At 42.6% G+C, this 19,698-nt stretch overlaps 1 protein-coding gene and 1 pseudogene across 5 annotated transcripts in view; both read left to right on the forward strand.

Annotated features, from left to right (window-relative positions):
• The window catches only part of PFKFB1 (6-phosphofructo-2-kinase/fructose-2,6-biphosphatase 1), a 373,849-nt gene that overhangs the window by 209,457 nt on the left and 144,694 nt on the right, over window positions 1-19,698 (forward strand). The window lies entirely within an intron of this gene.
• LOC113886943 lies at window positions 18,129-19,691 on the forward strand (annotated as a pseudogene).

Raw genomic sequence — 19,698 nt, forward strand, 5'->3', positions numbered from 1 at the left:
AAATTGTGAGTCTGTTTCTGTTTTGTAAATAAGTCCATTTGTGTCATTTTATTTTATTTTATTTTATTTTTATTTTTAAATTTTATTTTATTTTTAAACTCTACATAATTGCATTAGTTCTGCCAAACACCAAAATGAATCCATCACAGGTATACATGTGCTCCCCATGCTGAACCCTCCTCCCCCCTCCCTCCCCACACCATCCCCCTGGGTCGTCCCAGTGCACCAGCCCCAAGCATCCAGTATCATGCATTGAACCTGGACTGGCATCTCGTTTCATACATGATATTTTACATGTTTCAATGCCATTCTCCCAAATCTTCCCACCCTCTCCCTCTCCCACAGAGTCCATAAGATTTGTGTCATTTTAAAAAATTAGATTTTCCTGTGAGCAATATACTACGGTATTTGTCTTTGACTTACTCAGACAATCTCTAGGTCTATCCATGTTGCTGAAAATGGCATTCTTTCATTCTTTCTTATGGCTGAGTATTCTTCCATTGTATTTATGTATCACATCTTTTGCATCTGTTGATGGACCTTTAGGTTGTTTCCATGTCTTGGTTCTTGTAAACAGAGCTGCAAGGAACATGGGGGTGCTTGTTCCTATTCAAATTATGGTTTTCTTCAGATATATGCCCAGGTAGTCTATTTTTTTTAATTTATTGGAGTATAGTTGTTTTACAATGTTGTGTTAGTTTTAGGCATATAGCAAACAGACACACACATATACATATATATATATATATATATATATATATATAAATTCATTTTCAATTTCTTTTCTCACATAGGTTATCCCAGAATATTGATTAGAGTTCCCTGTGCTATGCAGGAGGTCCTTATTGGTTATATATTTTATATATAGGGTATGTACGTACGTTGATCCCAAGCTCCTGATTTTTCCCTCCCTCACTACATTTCCCCTTTAGTACCCATAGGTTCATTTTTAGGATCGGTAAGTTTTCTGTTTTGTATTAAGTTCATTTTATCACTTTTTAAAATTAGATTCCACAGATGAAGGATATATTTGTCTTTGACTTACTTCACTTAGTATGACAATCCCTAGGTCCATCCATGTTCCTGCAAATGGCATTCTTTCCTATGGCGGAATAATATTTCTTTGTATTTCTGGATCACGTGTTTATCTACTCCTCTGTTGATGGACATTTATGTTGCTCCCATGTCTTGGGTATTGTAAATATTGCTGCAATTTACATTGGGGTGATTGTTCCATTTTTGAATTATGATTTTTTTCAGGATATATGCTCAGGAGTCAGATTGCTGGATATTATGGTAGTATTATTTTTCTATTGAATTTTATTGAGTATAATTAATTTAAAATGTTGTGTTAGTTTCAGGTGATTCAGTTATACATACACATATTCACTCATTTTCAGATTCTTTTGTCATACAGATTACTACAGATTATTGAGTAGAGTTCCCTGTGTTATACAGTAGGCGCTTTTGGGTTATTGCTATTATATATATTAGTTGTAGATGTGGGCTTCCCAAGTGGCACAGTGGCAAAGAATCAACCTGCCAATGCAGGAGACACAAGAGAAGTGGGTTCAGTCCCTGGGTCAGGAAGATCCCCTAGAGCAGGAAATCGCAACTCACTCCAGTATTCTGACCTGGAAAATTCCATGGATGGAGGGTCCTGGTGGACTACAGTCCATGGAGTCACGAAGAGTCAGACACAACAGTCGTCTATGTTTATCTCAGGCTCCTAAAGTATCCCTCCCCCAACATTTCTCCAGTGGTAATCATAAGCTTGCTTTCGATATCCATAAGTTGGTTTCTATTTTGTAAATGAGTTTATTTGTGAAGTGAAATGAAAGTCGCTGTCTTATCCAACTCTTTGCGACCCCATGGCCTATACAGTCCATGGAATTCTCCAGGCCAGGATACTTGAGTGGGTAGCTCTTCCCTTCTCCAGGGGGTCTTCCCAACCCAGGGATCAAAGCCAGGTCTCCCACATTGCAGGTAGATTCTTTACTAGCTGAGCCACCAGGGAAGCAAGTTCATTTGTGTCACTTTTTAAAAATTAGATTCCACTTCCGAGTGATAACATATGCTATTTGTCTTTCTCTGCCTTACTTTACTTAGTATGACATTCCCTAGGTCCATCCATGTTGCTGCACATGTCATTAATTAATTATTTTTATGGCTGAATAATATTCCATTGTATATATATACAACATTTGCTTTATTCATTCCTCTGTTGATAGACATTGAGGTTACTTCCATATCTTCGCTAATGTATATAGTGCTGCAGTGAAGATTGGAGTGCATGTATATTTATGAATCATGGTTTTCTCTGGATATGTACCAGGAGTGGGATTGGTAATCATATGGTAACTCTATTTTTCATTTTTCAAGGAACTTCCATAATGTTCCCCATAGTGACTGTGTCAATTTGCATTCCCACCGAGAGTGCAACAGTGTTCCCTTTTTTCCACACTCCATCATTTGTTGTTTGCAGATTTGGGGATGATGACCATTCTGGCTGGTGTGAGGTGATACCTCACTGTACTTTTGATTTGCATTTTTCTGATACTTAGTGATGTTGAGCATCTTTTCTGGTCATCTGTATGTCTTCTTTGAAGGAATGTTTGTTTATACACTCTGCCTACTTTTTTTTTTCTAATTTTATTTTATTTTTAAACTTTACATAATTGTATTAGTTTTGCCAAATATCAAAATGAATCCGCCACAGGTATACATGTGTTCCCCATCCTGAACCCTCCTCCCTCCTCCCTCCCCATACCATCCCTCTGGGTCGTCCCAGTGCACTAGCCCCAAGCATCCAGTACCGTGCATCGAACCTGGACTGGCAACTCGTTTCTTACATGATATTTTACATGTTTCAATGCCATTGTCCCAAATCTTCCCACCCTCTCCCTCTCCCACAGAGTCCATAAGACTGTTCTATACATCAGTGTCTCTTTTGCTGTCTCGTACACCGGGTTATTGTTACCATCTTTCTAAATTCCATATATATGCGTTAGTATACTGTATTTATGTTTTTCCTTCTGGCTTACTTCACTCTGTATAATAGGCTCCAGTTTCATCCACCTCATTTTTTTTATGGGATTGTTTATTTGACACAGAGGTGCATGAGCTATTTATATATTTTGGAGATTATTGCGCTGTTGTTTGCTTTGTTTGCAAATATTTCCTCTCATTCTGTGAGTTGTCTTTTTGTTTTTGGTTTCTTTTGCTCTGTGGAAGTTTTTGACTTTAATGAAAGGTCACCTGTTTGTTTTTCTTTTTATTTTCATTACTCCAGAAGGTGGATCAAAAACCATTTTACTAAAAGAAAAAAAATACTGCTGCAACTTATGTCAAACAGTGTTCTGCCTAGGTTTTCCTCTGAGGGTTTTATAGAATCTGGGTTTACATTTCGGTCTTTGATCCATTTTGAGTTTATTTTTTGTATGGTGTTAGAGAATGTTCTAAATTCATTATTTTACATGTAACTGTCCAGTTTTCAAGGCACCACTTATTGAAAAGACTGTCTTTTTTGGTTCGCTAGTATTTTGTTCAGGATTTTTCCATCTGTGTTCTTCAGTGATATTGGCCTGTCATTTTCTTTTTTCTTTTATTTTCATGTGTGCTTCTCTGTCTGGTTTTGCTCTCAGGGTGATGGTGACCTCATAGAATGAGCTTGGGAGTGTTCCTTCCTCTGTAATTCTTTTTGGAAGAGGTTGATAGAATCTCTAATTGTTGGACAGAATTATCCGAGAAGCCACCTGGTCCTGGACATTTTTTGGAAAATTTTAAATCACTGTTTCAGTACTTGTGATCCGTCTACTCACATTCTCTATTTCTTCCTTGTTTAGTCTTGAAAGGCTGTACCTCTCTAAGTATCTGTGCATTTCTTCTAGATTGTCCATTTTATTTGCATATAATTCTTTGTAGTAGTCTCTTATGATACTTGGAGTTCCACATGAGTGTATTCTTAATGAAACCAGCCCTGATTACCTTGTTGTGGTCTAAGCATAAATGTAAGATGAGGGAGTATAAACCAGGAAAAGTCTCCGCCCCACACACAGAAGAATGCACCCTAATCTGGCTAAGGAATTTCTTTTTTTTTTCTCCTTCCAGTTCTATTGCAATATAATTGACTTATAGCACTGGGTAAGTTTAAGGTGTACAGCACAATGACTTGACTTACAAACACAATGAAATGATTGCCACAGTAAGTTTGGGGAACATCCGTCATCTCATATAGATATAAAAGAAAAGAAAAAATATTTTTCCTTGTTTCGATGCACAATACTGGATGCTTGGGGCTGGTGCACTGGGATGACCCAGAGGGATGGTACGGGGAGGAAGGAGGGAAGAGGGTTCAGGAAGGGAAACACGTGTATACCTGTGGCAGATTCATATTGATATATGGCAAAACCAATACAATATTGTAAAGTTAAAAATTAAATGAAATAAAAATAAAGAAAAAAATCAGATGAAGGAAGTAAAAACGTCACACTTCCAGTTATAAGATAAATCAGTACTAGGGATGCAATGTCTTTGGGCTTCCCCCATTAGATCAGATGGTAAAGAACCTGCCGGCTAAGGAATTTCATACAATAGGACTCATACTGGTGTTTCCTCACTAACAAGTCTAGTCCTATTCTGTATCAGCCAGAATAGCAGGGAGGTAGTACTGAACTACTTTTATATATTTGGGCATGCGTGATGTTAAAAATGAAATTTTACCAGGAAAAATAGCCATTGGTTGTGGTCTTAAAGGCCATGGACTACATAGAGGCCTTGGAGTGAATGTATTTCCAGACACCTAGATTTGCTTGTTGGTGATGTCTGCTGGAGGGGTAAAGTATTTTGGTCATCTACCAGAAAGATTAAACCCCAGCATGCTCAGAAAGAAGTGAGGAAATCGGTGTTTGAATGTGTGTGCTCCTGAATTGCTCTCTGAAAGTCAGCTCTGCCTGACTCTAAGACAGCTTCCTCTTTCACTTTCTTCAATGGGATGCAATCACTGTCTCAGCCTCCTACTCACCAGGTAAGTTTTTCTACGTGGAGACTGAGACAGAGCCTGAACTTCTGTAGGACCCTCCTCAGTAGACAAGCATGCCCTCAGCACATGGCGGGGCAGAAATATTAGGAGCCTGTGACCAAATGGGCTCCAATTTTGGAACTGGTGGGACAGATTCCTTGGAAGCTGGGTAGCACGTGTTCCTTTCAAGCTACAGTTTGACAAGCACATATAATAATGGAAAACTTTTCAGGGTTCTTTAAGTGAACCCTCAGATCCAAGGTGGTCACCTTGAGACTATCCATTCTTCTCAGTGGTTTCTCCAGGGAACTCATACAACCAATGCTTTCCAGAAACCAAACTGGGAGATGGAATTGGGTCCTAAATTAAGGGGCGATGCCTCAAGTTTGCCCATTTTCTTCCTAGAGAGGAACAAAGCACTCTGAGCCACAGAGAAGCCCTGAAGGCTTTCCTACAGCTCCCAAGGATGCAAGGACTTTCCAGGGAGACATCAAGTTCCTGATAAGACTGCTGGTTGATGTCAACTTCAATCCATGAAGGCTGGGAAGAGGCAGCAAGCATTGTTTAAATACAGTTGGTCCAGGCTCTGTTTGCTGGCCAAAAGGTAAACTATTTTGAGCACTACAGTGGAAGAAATTGGTCAGTCAACTGCAGAGCTCAGTTTGGGCTGAGAAGTGGCCAGGAAGAGCCAAGACAGATGACCCAATAGTAATAAATTCCATCCAGGCACCAAAACGCCAAACTTCAAGCAATAGCCTGAAAAGAGACATGTGAAGGAAACAAAGCCTCTGATAATCACCTTTCTTAAATACCAATTAATCCAACCTTGTCAGTGCTTATGTAACATTCCAGTCCTGGTGGTAGAAAACTCTGGGACCTGGGATTATCATTTTCTACAGAATTTGAGACTCATTAACCAAATTGAGGATGATTTCCCACAAGCTTGAAGAATGTACAAAGAGAAATGAGGGGATTGAAGCATAAAGCATTGACCAGTTTAAAGTGGTTTTGCCTCCTTAAAACAGGTTGTTGAATAATCAAACCTTGAGTTATTTATAGAGGCAGCACTATGCATGTGCCAAAAAGCAGCCTGTGTTTCCAGGATGACTGCAGAACCAAGAGGGTTCAATCTGTGAACTCTCAGAGTAGGAATGTTGCCAGTGAAGAACTGTATGAAGTCCTTCAATATGGAAAATCTGGCTTCTAGCAGCATGAATACTTACATGAACTAATTCAAGACTAGCCAATTAGCTTCTAAGTTTTCAGTTCCCCTAAACCCTTTCATTTTACCCCAATGTCTGGGTTGAGGAGACAGATTTGAGAGCCCCACTTCCTGTCTTCTTGCTACTCCACCTTGGATTAAAGTTTGTCTCTCAAAAGCCTGTTCCATAGTATTGGGTTCTAGGTACATCAGGCAGTGAGCCCTTCCTAGGGAAAACCAGTGACTGATAGGCCTGGAATTAGATTCCTCTCTGAATTCCTCTAGATCCGACGCTGTTATACTCCTCTTACCCTAAAGCAGAGCTTGTGTTCCTTAACACTCAAATGTATCTTGGGATAAAAGCAAGGACTCTGGATATATTCCAATACACTTCTTCAGGCACAAAGCCTTGAAGGCTACATCAGTAAATGACAGGAATAAAGTAGAGAAACAGATGATACGGACAGTAAGTTCGTCTCTCTGTGCAGTGTCTGATAACCTCAATCAGAATAGCACAAAACCATCTTGGATGGCTTTTTTCCTTTAGAATTGTACTCATATCTCAGATATGGTGACTTGGGTTCTAGATCACTGCCATAAAGTGAAAATGGCAATAGAGTAAATCATTAGGAATTTGGGGGATTCCCAGTGCTTATAAAAGTTGTTAATCCTATTGTACACTTACTAGAAGATGTCTAAAAAATGCACAGAGCTTAATTTACAAATGTAAACAGTTACAATAGTAACAAAGACAACTGATCAGAGCACCATAAGAAATAAAATAAGGAAAGAGTTTAAAATATTTAAATAATTAACAAGGTGTGGAACAGGGACCCCAAGTGAATACATGATGTTGGGAAAATGATGCCATAGACGTGTTCAGTGCATGGTTACCATAAACTTTCAGTTTGTAACGAAACACAGTATTTGTGAAGCATGATTACATGCAGTACAATGTTTGAAAAGTATGCCTGTCAATCAATTAAAACAAGTCATGAAAAGAGACTGACTCTGGCTTTTGAAAAGGATGGAGCAGCATTTTTCTCTGGGAGCACACCCCATTCTGTCCCCTGCCTTCTGTGTTATTGTCCCCATCTCAGGTCAAGTCTGGGACCTGAAACTGTAAGGTTTGCATTAGGGACACTGCTCAAGAGTTTGCTGGATGTATGTTGCCCAGGAATCCTTTAAGCCAAGAGAGAGACAAAATTTGGGCCCCCATAAGTGGGGTCTGGAGAGAAAACCACCATAAAATACAGGGCATTCAGAGACCTACCCAAACTTGCTCTCAGGCCTAGAATGCCCAGACAGGACATTCCCTCTTATAAGCCTTGTAGTTCTCTGTGAGGTCAAAGTCTGTCTAAGAAGAATGGCCTCAGTTTAGTAGAGGGAGAATCTCAGGTTGGAGGGTCAGGTCCCAGGACTGGCCAGGACCATGGTGAGGTCCCTGAGTGAAGAAAGAAGTATCACTAGACCCACAAATGAGGAGGCTTTACATACAGACCCCTGCCCCTATTCCTAACCCCAGAGTCTCCAGGCAGAGTTACAGGGATGAGAAGCCTCTTCATTTCTGTCTGGTCTCAGCGAGGGAATGGATGGAACCCCAGTTCTTAGGAGGGCGGCATCTTGGCCATCAGCACTGGGAAGATGAGGACCATCAGTGCTGATGAGAGGGTCTCTCCCACCAAGGAGGAAGGCTAATGGAGTGGCGCTGCCCCTGTCAAGGAGAGATGCACAGAGAAGCCCCGTGATTCCCCACTAGGGACTCGGAGAGGTGAGGGCTTCGTTTGGGGGCAGGAGGACTCAAGTCCGTAGTGCGAATGGTTCCGGGCTCTGACAGATGGCATGGTAAGGACCCTAAGCGATGACCCAGGGACTGCTGAACACTGAACGACGGGGTCCCCACAGAGCCCCGCCCCTTCCATCATCCCTCAGAGATCGTGCACAGGGCAGCCATAGCCGGAAGTGTCTCTGCAAAACTTCCGTGCTGGTGGCGAAGAGCTCGGACTGATGTTTAGCACGTTCGTGTGGCTAAGAGTGGATTCCCAGGAATGATCTGAAGGTAAGGTGAGGACTTGAATGTGGACTCCAGGGACCATTCCCCCGTCCTGTAACAAAGATAATGCCCAAAGTCTCATCTCTGTGATCTGCAAGGTTATGGTTCCTACAAATCTCTTAGGCCGATTTCTTTGGTATATCTTGATCTAAGACATTCTGTAAGATAAGCAATTACTTGATTCTGTAAATGAAGGAAACCTAGGCCCTAACTCCAGTCACTGGGAGAGCGCCAAGTGCGAACGAGGCATGGGGCAGTAAAGATGGTGACACAAAGCGGCACCCATGTGCTCAATTCCCGGAGTTCCCTGCCGAACTCTTAGAGGTGAAACTTTGTTTGGAGGCTTGTGGACACAGTTCGGGAAAGGGAGGAGTGTCAGATTCTGAGAGATATGAAGATGGGGACTCTGAATGAGGACTGTAGAACACCCCGCCAGGCTTCTCACCGCCCCCTCCCCCCCAATCCTACTCCTTCTGTTAGCTATCAGAGATCTTGGGTATCACGGCTTTGAGAGGTGAGGAAGAGAGGGTCCAAGCCAGCAGATGTCCCAGTGTTCCTCCAGCAATTCTTCCCACACTTAATGAAGCTGAGCCAAATTCTGTACTTTGTGGCTGAAGATAGCATTCAGTGTCCTATAAGTAGTATAGAACGGGGCATGCCAGAGGGTGCACAGTGTATAATTCCCTGGGATTTGTGTTCTGTATGAGGAATTTAGAGATAAATCTGTGCTTTTATGTTCTTGCTACTTTTCAAAGGTTGCTCTTCAATGAAAGCTTATATTCTAAGTGTACGAATGACAGCAGTCACACTTATTGTTGTTTATCGGTCTTAAGGATAAGAGTTTTTCTGTTGTGTAAAACAAATGGGAAAGCTTCCATCTTATTTAGTCAGCTGGTGCAAGATAACAAGGCATTAAAATATGTTATTTCCTTGACAATATGAAAAAATTAAGCAGGGCAATATGTGGGATCAAGAAATAGAGGGAAAGTAAGATGGATGGTATTTTGTTTCCTCATCTTTTGTAGTGTGTGTTTTACAAAATTATAAGTGACCGTGTATGCTTCCTTAATATAAAAATGTAAAATTAAATTCTAAGAAATTCATCCTCATGCTCACAGGCTCATTTATTCCCTAAACAGTAATTGAGCCTCTGCTCATAGAAGACTCCATGCTAGTACTTGGAGAGCTGAGAAAAAGATCTAGCCACTCACCGTGAAATTATAGAGTTGGGAAGCAGCTGTCATGTAAAGGAAAAGGTGACATGACAGCAGTCAAATGTGAATTCCCTGATGCAAGGGAGTGGTGGGCCTCGGGAAAGTATAAGTCTTCCGGTGGGAAGTAATTATAAGTTGAGTGCATGGCGGGCTGGACGAGGCTGTCGTAATCATGACGAGGGACCAGGTTCTCACATGGTGGGCCGCATAGTTTAAAGACAAAGCCTGGGATGGGAAACTGCCCTTAACAGTTACAGGCACACTTCAGTCTGTTGCACGTTGCGTTATTGTATTTCACAGGTACTGCTTTCTTTTCTTTGTTCTTTTTCTTTACCAAATTGAAAGTTTGTGTTAGTCAACCTTGCTTCCAGCAAGTCTTTCGGCTCCATGTTTCTATCACCGTTTGCTCACTTCATGTCTGTGTCACTTTTTGACACCTCTTGCAGTGTTCACACCCTCAGCAGCAAAAATGATGGACTCAGTGAAGGCTCACATAATGGTTAGCATCTATTTTCTTTTAGCAAAGAGGTGTTTCTATTTAAGATATCTATATTGTTCTGAGGCATAATGCTATTGCCCACTTAATAACCTATAGTATAGTATAAACATAAATTTTATGAAAGCACTGGGAAACCAAAAAATTTGCTGGACTCAATTGTGATATGGACTTTCCTTTGGGGGTTGAGACCCAAACCTGCAGTATTTTCTGAGTCTGCCTGTGCTTTGTGATTATGAGTAAATCAGAGAGACATCATGTGAAGCTGGCATGGAATGTGTCCTGTGCTCTTATTCCAGTACAGGGAAACCCTGTGGAGATTTGATGCTTTATTCATGTTGTCTTCTATCTGTGGAGTTTCCCAGAAGTCAGGGTGGCACTCCCCTGAGGAGGGATGATGCCTTGAAGCCGCTGGACTGGCGCACTCTGCCGTCTAGTTGGGAGAGCCAGAGCCCACGGCACTAAAAAATTAATAATAATTGAAATCAAGTTATCTTGACTGTAATTTGGCAAACAATAGGGAAGGAATAGACACTTGTGGGTGGTTAAATTAATGAAAGTGGGAATGGTTTATGAAAAAGGACAAGTGACAGATAGGTAAGTTTGGGGCCCTTCAAACATTTTGGAGCTTTTAGTTACATCCACTGAGGATGTCTACCTCATGGTGACCTTCAGTGGCATACTCTTAACTGGGATATGCTAGTTTTCCTTGCTAACCAGTATTTTTCTGATTTATTTATTGATGAGTTTGGAGATAAGTCTATTCCTGTGAAATGACCACCACAGTTTATGCCATAAACATAACCATTACCTCCAAAATTTCCCTCTCATCCTTTTTTAAGTTTATTTTTAATCGGAGTGTAGTTGCTTTACACTATTGTGTTGATTTCTGCCATATATCAACATGAATCGGCCATAGGTATACATATATCCCCTCCCCCTTGAACATCCCCCCACCTCCCACTTCTTCCCACCCGTCTAGGTTTTCACAGAGCACCAGTTTGAGCTCCCTGCATCACCCAGGAAATCCCCATTGGCTGTCGATGTTCCATATGGTAATGTATATGTTTCAGTATTACTCTCGGTTTGTCCCTCCCTCTCATCCACCCTGTGTCACCAAGTCTGTCCTCTATGTCTGCATCTCCATCCTGCCCTGCAAATACATTCATCAATGCTGTCTCCTAGATTCCATGTATATGTGTCAGGATACGATGTTTATATTTCTCTTTCTGACTTTCTTCACTCTGTATAATAGGCCCTAGGTTCACCCACTACATTGGAACTCACTCAAATATGGTCTTTTTATGGCTGAGTAGTATTTCATTGTATACATGAACCAGAGCTCCTTTATCCATTCAGCGATGGACATCTGGGTTGCTTCTGTGGCCTATATGTTGTAAATAGTGCTGCAATGAACATTGGAGTACATGTGTCTTATTCAGTTATGGTTTCCTAAGGGTTTATGCCCAGTAGTGGGATGGTTGGGTCATGTGGTAATTTTATTCCTAATTTTTTAGGAAACTTTATAGTCTTCTCCATAGAGGCTGTATCAATTTACATTCCCACCAACAATGCAAGAGAGTTCCCTTTTCTCCACACCCTGTCCAGCATTTATTGTTTATAGACTTTTTGATGATGGCCATTTTGGCAGATGCCTTCTCACCCTTTATGTTTTGTGTCTGGGATAAGAACACTTGCCATAAGATTTGACCTCTTAGAGAGTGTACAATATAGTATTTTTAACTATAAGCTCTATATTATATAGTAGATCCCTAGAACTTATTCGTTTTGTATAATTAAACTTTGTAACTTTTGATTAATACTGAGAATTGGAATGCTGCCTGCTGTATCAGTGAATAAACACTGTCAGTTATCGACAGTTGCAGCCACCATGGATGGTGAACCATGAGGGAACAACAGGATGTAAAAATACAGGATACGGGCCCCAGATATGTGAAGTTCATATCAAAGGAATGATTTCAGTGAGCCCCGATTCTTGCATCTTTCCATATATGAAAAAGGTCTAAATTCCTTAACCAGGATTATCTGGTTTTCCTTCATTTATCATAATCTTTTGATATTGAAGAGACTTTCTTTTTGGGTTGCTAGTATTTTATTCACTATTTTTGAATTTATGTTCTTTAGTGATATTGGCCTGTCATTTTCTTTTTGTGTGTGTTTCTCTGCCTGGTTTTGCTATCAGGGTGATGGTGGCCTCACAGAATGACCTTTGGAGCGTTCCTTCCTCTGCAATTTTTTGGAAGAGTTTGAGATGGACAGGCATTAACTCTTCTCTAACTGTTTGATAGATTCACCTGTGAAACTGTCTGGCCCTGGGCTTTTTATTGGAAAATTTTAAATCACTGTTTTACAGTACTTGTCATTGGTCTCTTCACATTCTCTGTTTCTTCCTTGTTCAATCTTGGAAGGTTGTACCTCTAAGAATCTGTCCATTTCCTCCAGATTGTCCATTTTATTTGCATATAGTTGTTTGTAGTAGTCTCCTATGATCCTTTGAATTTCACACAAGTGTATTCTTAAAGAAACCAGCCCTGATTACCTTGTGGTGTGAGCATAAAGGTAAAATGAGGGAGTGTAATGCAGGAAAATTCTCCCCCCGCAGAAGAACATACCATGAGCCCATGTTAGAGGAATTTTATACAATTGGACACATTCTGGTGTTTCCTCACTAAAAAGTCTAGTCCTCTTTTGTATCAGCCAGAATAGCAGGGAGTTAGAATTGAATTGCTTGTGTGTGTGTGTGTGTGTGTGTGATGTTAAAAATCAAATGTTACCAGGAGAAATAGCCATTGGTTGTGGTGCTAAAGGCCATGGGCTACATAGAGGACTTGCGGTGAATGTATTCCCCCTGGAAATTGCCCAGACATCTAGACTCGCATGTCTGTAGTCTCTGCTGGAGGGGTAAAATGATTTGGTCATCTACCAGAAAGATTAAACCTCAGCATGCTCAGAAAGGAAGTACAGAAATCAGTGTTTTAACATGTGTTCTCCTGAGTTGCTCTCTGAAACTCAGCTCTGCCTGAGTCTAAGACAGCTTCCTCTTTCACTTTCTTCAATGTGATGCAATAACTCTTTCACCCTCCTCCTCACTAGGTAAGATTTTCAAGGTGGAGAGTGAGACAGAGCCTGACATTCCATGGGCCTGTCTTCAGTAGACAAGCTGGTCCTCAGCACATGGCAGGGTGGAAATATTAGGAGCCTCTGACCAAATGGGCTCCAGTCATGGAACTGGACAAATTCCTTAGAAGTTGGGTAGCACGTGTGACTCTCAAGCTATGGTATGACAGCCACCTCTAATGGAAAACTTTTCAGGGTTCTTTAAGTGAACCCTCAAATGCAAATTGGTCACCTTGAGACTGTCCATTCTTCTCAGTGGCTTTCCAGGGAATTCATACGGCCAACTCTTCCCAGAAACCAAACTAGGAGATGGAATTGGGTCCTAAATTAAGGAGAGATGCCTCTAGTTTGCCCCTTTTTCTTCTTAAAGTAACAAAGTGCTCTGAGCCAAGATAGATAAGTCCTGATGGCTTTCCTACAGCTCCCATGAATGCAAGGGTTTTCCAGGGGAAGCCAATATTTCGGCGTCATCCAGAGACATCAATTTCCTAATAAGAGTGTTGGTTGATGATGGCTGCAATCCATGAAGGCTGGCAAGAGGCAGCAAGCATTGGTTAAAGACAGTTGGTCCAGGCTCTCTGCTGGTCAAGATGTAAACTATTTTGAGCACTAGAGTGGAAGAAATCAGTCAGTCAACTACAGAGCTCAGTTAGGACTGATGAGTGGCCAGGAAGAGCCAAGACAGCTGACCTAATAGTAATAAATTCCATCCAGGCACCAAAACTCCAAATTTAAAGCAATAGCCTATAAAGAGAAATGTGAAGGAAGCGAAGCCTCTGATAATCACCTTTCTTAAATACCAATTAATCCAACCTTGTCAATGCTTATATAACACTCCAGTCCTGTTGGTACAAAAATCTTGGACCTGGGATTATCACTTTTTATACAATTTGAGAACCATTAACCAAATTGAGGATGATTTCCCACAAGCTTAAAGAATGTACAAAGAGAAATGGGGGGATTGAAACATAAAACACTGAGCAGTTTAAAGTGGTTTTGCCTTCTTAAAACAGGTTGTTGATTAATCAAACCTTGAGTTATTTTTAGAGGCAGCACTGTGCATGTGCAAAAAGGAGCCTATGTTTCCAGGATGACTGCAGAACCAAGAGGGTTCAGTCTCTGGAACTCTCAGAGTAGGAATGTTGCCAGGGGAGAACTGTATGAAGTCCTTCAATAAGGAAAATCTGGCTTCTAGCAACATGAATAGCTTAAATGAACTAATTCAAGACTAGCCAAATACTTTCCAAGTTTGCAGTTCCTCTAAACCCTTTCATTTTACCCCCAATTTCTGGGTTGAGGAGACAGATTTGAGAGCCCCGCCTCATGTCTTCTTGCCACTCCACCTTGAAATAAAGTTTGTCTCTCAAAAGCCCGTTCCATAGTATTGGCTTCTAGGTGCATCAGGCAGTGAGCCATTGCTGGGGAACACTAGTGACTGATAGGCCTGGAATTAGATTCCTCTCTGAATTCCTCTAGATCCGACGCTGTTATACTCCTCTTGGTCTAAAGCAGATCTTGTGTTCCTTAACACTCAAATGTATCTTGGGATAAAATTAAGGACTCTGGATATATTCCAATACACTTCGTCAGGCACAAAGCCTTGAAGGCTACCTCAGGAAATGACAGCAATAAGGAAGAGAAATGGATGATAGTGACAATAAGATCGTCTTTCTATGCAGTGTCAGAGAACTTCAATCAAAAGAGCAGAAAACCATATTGGACTGCTCCTTTCCTTTAGAAATGTGCGCATATCTCAGATATGGTGTGTTGGGTTCTAGATCACTGCAATAAGTGAATATTGCCATAAAGTAAATCATAGGAATTTGGGGGATTCCCAGTGCTTATAAAAGTTGTTAATCCTATTGTACACTTACTAGAGGATGTCTAAAAAATGTACATAGCTTAATTTAAAATTAGAATACAACTACAATAGTAACAGAGACCTGATCAGAGCACCATAAGGAATACAATACTGGAAGAGTTTAAAATATTTCACAAATTTACAAAATGTGGCCCAGGGACCCCAAGTGAACACACGGTTTTGGGGAAATGATGCCATAGTTATGTTCAATGCAGGGTTACTGTAAACTTTCAGTTTGTAATGAAACACAATATATGTGAAGCATGGTTAAGTGAAGTACAATTTTTTAAAGGTATGCCTATAAATCAGTTAAAACAATTCACATAAGAGACTGACTCTGGGTAAGGTATTTTTTTGTTTGTTTTAAATTAATTTAATTGGAGATTAATTACTTTACAATATTGTGGGTTTTGCCATACATTGACATGAATCAGCCACAGGTGTACATGTGTCCCCCCATCCTAAATCCCGCCCCCTCCAGAAACAGAGAGATCAACATTTTTCTCTGGGAGCGTACCCCATCCTGCCCCCTGCCTTCTGTGACATTTTCCCCATCTCACATGAAGTCTGGAACATGAAACTGTAAGGTTTGCTTTAGGGACACTGCTCAAGATTTTCCAGGGATGTGGTGTTCCCCAGGAACCTATTATTCCAAGAGTAGACAAAATGAGGGCCCACATGAGTGAGGACTGGAGGAACAACCACCCTAAAATATAGGTCATTCAGAGACCTGCCCATACTTGTTCTCAAACCTAGAACACGCAGACAGGATACTTGTAATTCCCTATTACAAGTCTTAGAGTTCTCTATGAGGTCAAAGTCTCAGTCTAAGAAGAATGGCCTCAGTTCAGTAGAGGGAGAATCTCAGGTTGGAGAGTCAGGTCCCAGGACTGGCCAGGACCATGGTGAGGTCCCTGAGTGAAGAAAGAAGTATCACTAGACCCACAAATGAGGAGGCTTTACAGACCCCTGCCCCTATTTCTAACCCCAGAGGCTCCAGGCAGAGTTATAAGGATGAGAAACCTCTTCATTTCTGTCTGGTCTCAGTGAGGGAAGGGCTTTTTCTCTCAGGATCAGACCTCAGTTCTGCAGAGGGGGGCGTCTTGGCCATCACCACAGTGAAGGTGAGGCCCATCGGTGCTAATGAGAGGGTCTCTCCCACCAAGGAGGAAGGCTCACAGAGTGGCACTGCCACTGTCAAGGAGAGATGCTCAGAGACACGTCCTGACTCCCCACTAGGGATTTGGGGAGGCTAAGGCTTTGTTTGGGGGCAGGAGGACTCAAGTCCATGGAGTAAGGGGACTCGGGCTCTGACAGACAATGCAGGGAGGACCCTAGGGGATGACCCAGGGACCGCTGAACACTGAACGATGGAGTCCCCACAAAGCCCCACCCCTGCCATCATCCCTCAGAGATCCCGCACAGGGTAGCCATCACCAGAATCGGCTCCCCCCAAATTCCGTGCTGGTGGCAATGAGCTCTGATTGTTGTTCAGGGTGTTCGTTTAAACGAGAGTGGATTCCCAGGACTGATCTGAAGGCAAGGTGAGGACCTGAATGTGGACTCATGGGACCGTTGCTCCTCCTGTAACAAAGCGAAATCCACCAAGTCTCACCTCTATGATAGCAGGGGATGGTTCCTACAACACTGTTAGGCTGAATTATCAGTAAATCTTGATCTAAGAGATTGTGTAAGATCAAAGAGATTACTTGATTCTATAATAGAAACCTAGGCCCCAACTCCAGCCATGGGGAGGGGTCCGAGTGCTAACTCAGCACTGGCAATAAAGATGGTGACACAAAGCAGCACCCATGCGCTCAATTCCCTGACTTCTCCTCTGCTGAACTCTAGGAGGTGAAGCTCTGTTTGGAGGCTTGTGGACAGAGTTCAGGTAAGGGACGAGTGTCAGACTCTAATAGACATAAAGATGGAGACTCCGAATGAGGACCATAGGACACCCTCCCATGGCTTTCCCCAACCCCACCCCCCGTGTGCCCCCATCCTCCCCGTGCCCCCGCATCCCCGAGCTATCTGACACCCTGTGCATCGTGGCCAGAAATGAGTCATCCTGACTTCCGTTTTACACTTTCCTGGAAGTAAGGACTTCTATCCGGCAATCAGGCCTCTGGCTGGCAGAAGGTGGATTCCCAGTGCTGGTCCAGAGTCGAGGTGAAAACTGAGTTGGGACTGAGGCAGGGGCCACTCAGCCCATAAGCAAGAGGGCCGCACTAAGTTTCACTGCTGCTGTGAGCCCTGGGAAGCTCCGGCAGAGCCATCAATTTGAGTTCTGCCTGGGGAAGTCTCAGGGATGGGAGGGCTTTGGTCAGGCGTAGCCCCTGCTTGCAGATGGAGGATACCTCTGTCCTAACTGCAGTGCATTGAGCACCCCAAGTACTGATTGGGGGGCCTTCCCCATTTAGGGGTGGTATCACAAAGCAGAGTGCCTACATATCTAGGGGGCTCCAGTGAAGGGTAGTCATGTATATCTTATCCTGACTTTGCCCCTCCAGGAACTCGGGGAATTCAGGACTTTGCTCTGAGGCTGAATTACCCAGGTTATTGGTGGGAGGAGTCCTGAGTTCTACCCAGACCAGAACGAGGTCTAAGGTGAACACCAACTCTAAATGTAAGTTGTCATAAATTTTGGCTCTTTTCCAAGTGGAAATCTACCGTATCTATGAAGCTGAGTGAGTCTTCTCACTTTTGTCTGGAGAGTTCAGAGATATGAGGATGTTGGAATATGTGAATGGCGTCAATTATGCCAAGGGAGGAGGCCCAGGGCTTCAGAGGAGTCAGCATGACGACCCTGAAAGAACAATGTTGATCACTCTCACCCTACAACAGGGAAAACAATAGAGAGCACCATCCCCCACCCCCACCCACCACACAGCACTGAGAAGCCCAGTCATGGAAGTCAGGTGTATCTGAACTCTCCTTCTTTCTGATGGTATGGGATTGGTGAGAGCCTTTGTCTGACAGGAGGTACACCAGGGCAGCAGACACCAGTGTCCCAGGCTCTGGGTTTGTAGAGCAGTGCCCACATGGAAACCTGCAGAGTGGGCCTTCTTGAAGGCTGAGTGCTGCCTCCCTGCCAAGGGCACTCACACCCTCTCATCCTCTCTCCTCTCTGCCCAGATCACATGCTGTTCTACCTTCACTCCTGCCTGTTGTCCTGACCACAGTCACCATGCCTCGGGGTAAGAAGGCTAAGCTCCACACCTGTGAGAAACACCGCCAGGCTCAGCATGGCACCCAGGATCTGAGGGGTGCTCAGGTCACTGCCACCACGATGGAAGCACTTTCATCTTCCTCCAGTCCTGGTCCTGGGGTTGATGCTAAGGGAAAGTCCAATGCTAGGTCTTGGAACCATCTCAAGTGTCCTCAGGGGGCCTTTGCCACCACCACTGTGCCTGCAGGTGTTTCTCCCACAAGATCATCCAAAAGAGCCCTTGGGAAAATTGGGAAAAAGCGAAATTCCTCTCAATCCCCTGTCTCCAATGTGCGGTCTGGAAAACACTCATTAACCAGGCAGACAAGTCTGTTGGTGCAGTTCCTGTTATGCATGTATAAGATAAAAAGCCCTTTAAGAAAGCAAATATCCTGAAGATCATCGATAAAAAGTACCAAAATTGATTCCTCAGGATCCTCAAAAGAGCTTCTGACAGCATGGAGGTGGTATTTGGTATTGACGTGAAGAAAGACAACACTGCCAAGCATTCTTATGTCCTTGTCAGCAAGATGAATCTCCCCCACAACGGGATCGTGCACCGTGGCAGGGGTTTTTCCAAGGCCGGTCTCCTGATGAATCTCCTGGGTGTGATTTTCATGAAGGGCAACTGCACCACAGAGGAAGACATCTTGGATTTCCTGGGTAAGATGAATATCTATGCTGGGAAGAGGCACTTCATATTTGGGGAGCCCAAGAAGCTCATCACCCAAGATTTGGTGCAGCTGAAGTATTTGGAATATCAGCAAGTGCCCGGCAATGATCCAGCATGCTATGAGCTCCTGTGGGGTCCGAGAGCACACGCTGAAGCAAGCAAGATGAGAGTCCTGGAGTTCCTGGCCAGGATTAACCATTTGGATCCCAGTGCCTTCCACTTTGGGTATGAAGAGGCTTTGAAAGATGAGGAAGAGAGGGCCCAAGCTAGCGGATGTCCCAGTGTTCCCCCAGCAGTTCCTTCCACACCTAGTGAAGCTGAGGCAAATTCTGCACTTTGTGGCTCAAGAGAGTAGTCAGTGTTCCAAGTAGTATAGGACTGGACGTCACCGAGGATTCATAGTGTAAAATACCTTGGTGTTCCTGTTCTGTATGGGGAATTTAGAAAGAAACTTGTGTTTTTAAGTTCTCTACTTTTCTAATGCTGCTCCTAAATGAAAGCTTACCTAGCTTATAATCTAAGTGTATGAATAACATCAGTCACACTTTTATTGGTCTTAAGGATAAGAGTTTTTCTGTTGTGTAAAGCAAATGGGGAAGCTTCCATCTTATTTAGTAAGCCAGTTCAAGACAAAATGGCATTGCAATATGTTATTTCCTTGAAAATATTAAAAAGTTAAGCAGTAAAATATGTGGGATCAAGAAACATAGGAAAAGTAAGATGGTATTTGGATTCCTCATGCCTTGTACTCTGTGTTTTACAAAATTATAAACAACAGTATATACTTGGTTAATTCAAAATGTAGAATTAAATTCTAATAATTTCAACCTCATG

This window comes from Bos indicus x Bos taurus, chromosome X, assembly GCF_003369695.1.
Source record: "Bos indicus x Bos taurus breed Angus x Brahman F1 hybrid chromosome X, Bos_hybrid_MaternalHap_v2.0, whole genome shotgun sequence".
Lineage (NCBI taxonomy): Eukaryota > Metazoa > Chordata > Mammalia > Artiodactyla > Bovidae > Bos > Bos indicus x Bos taurus.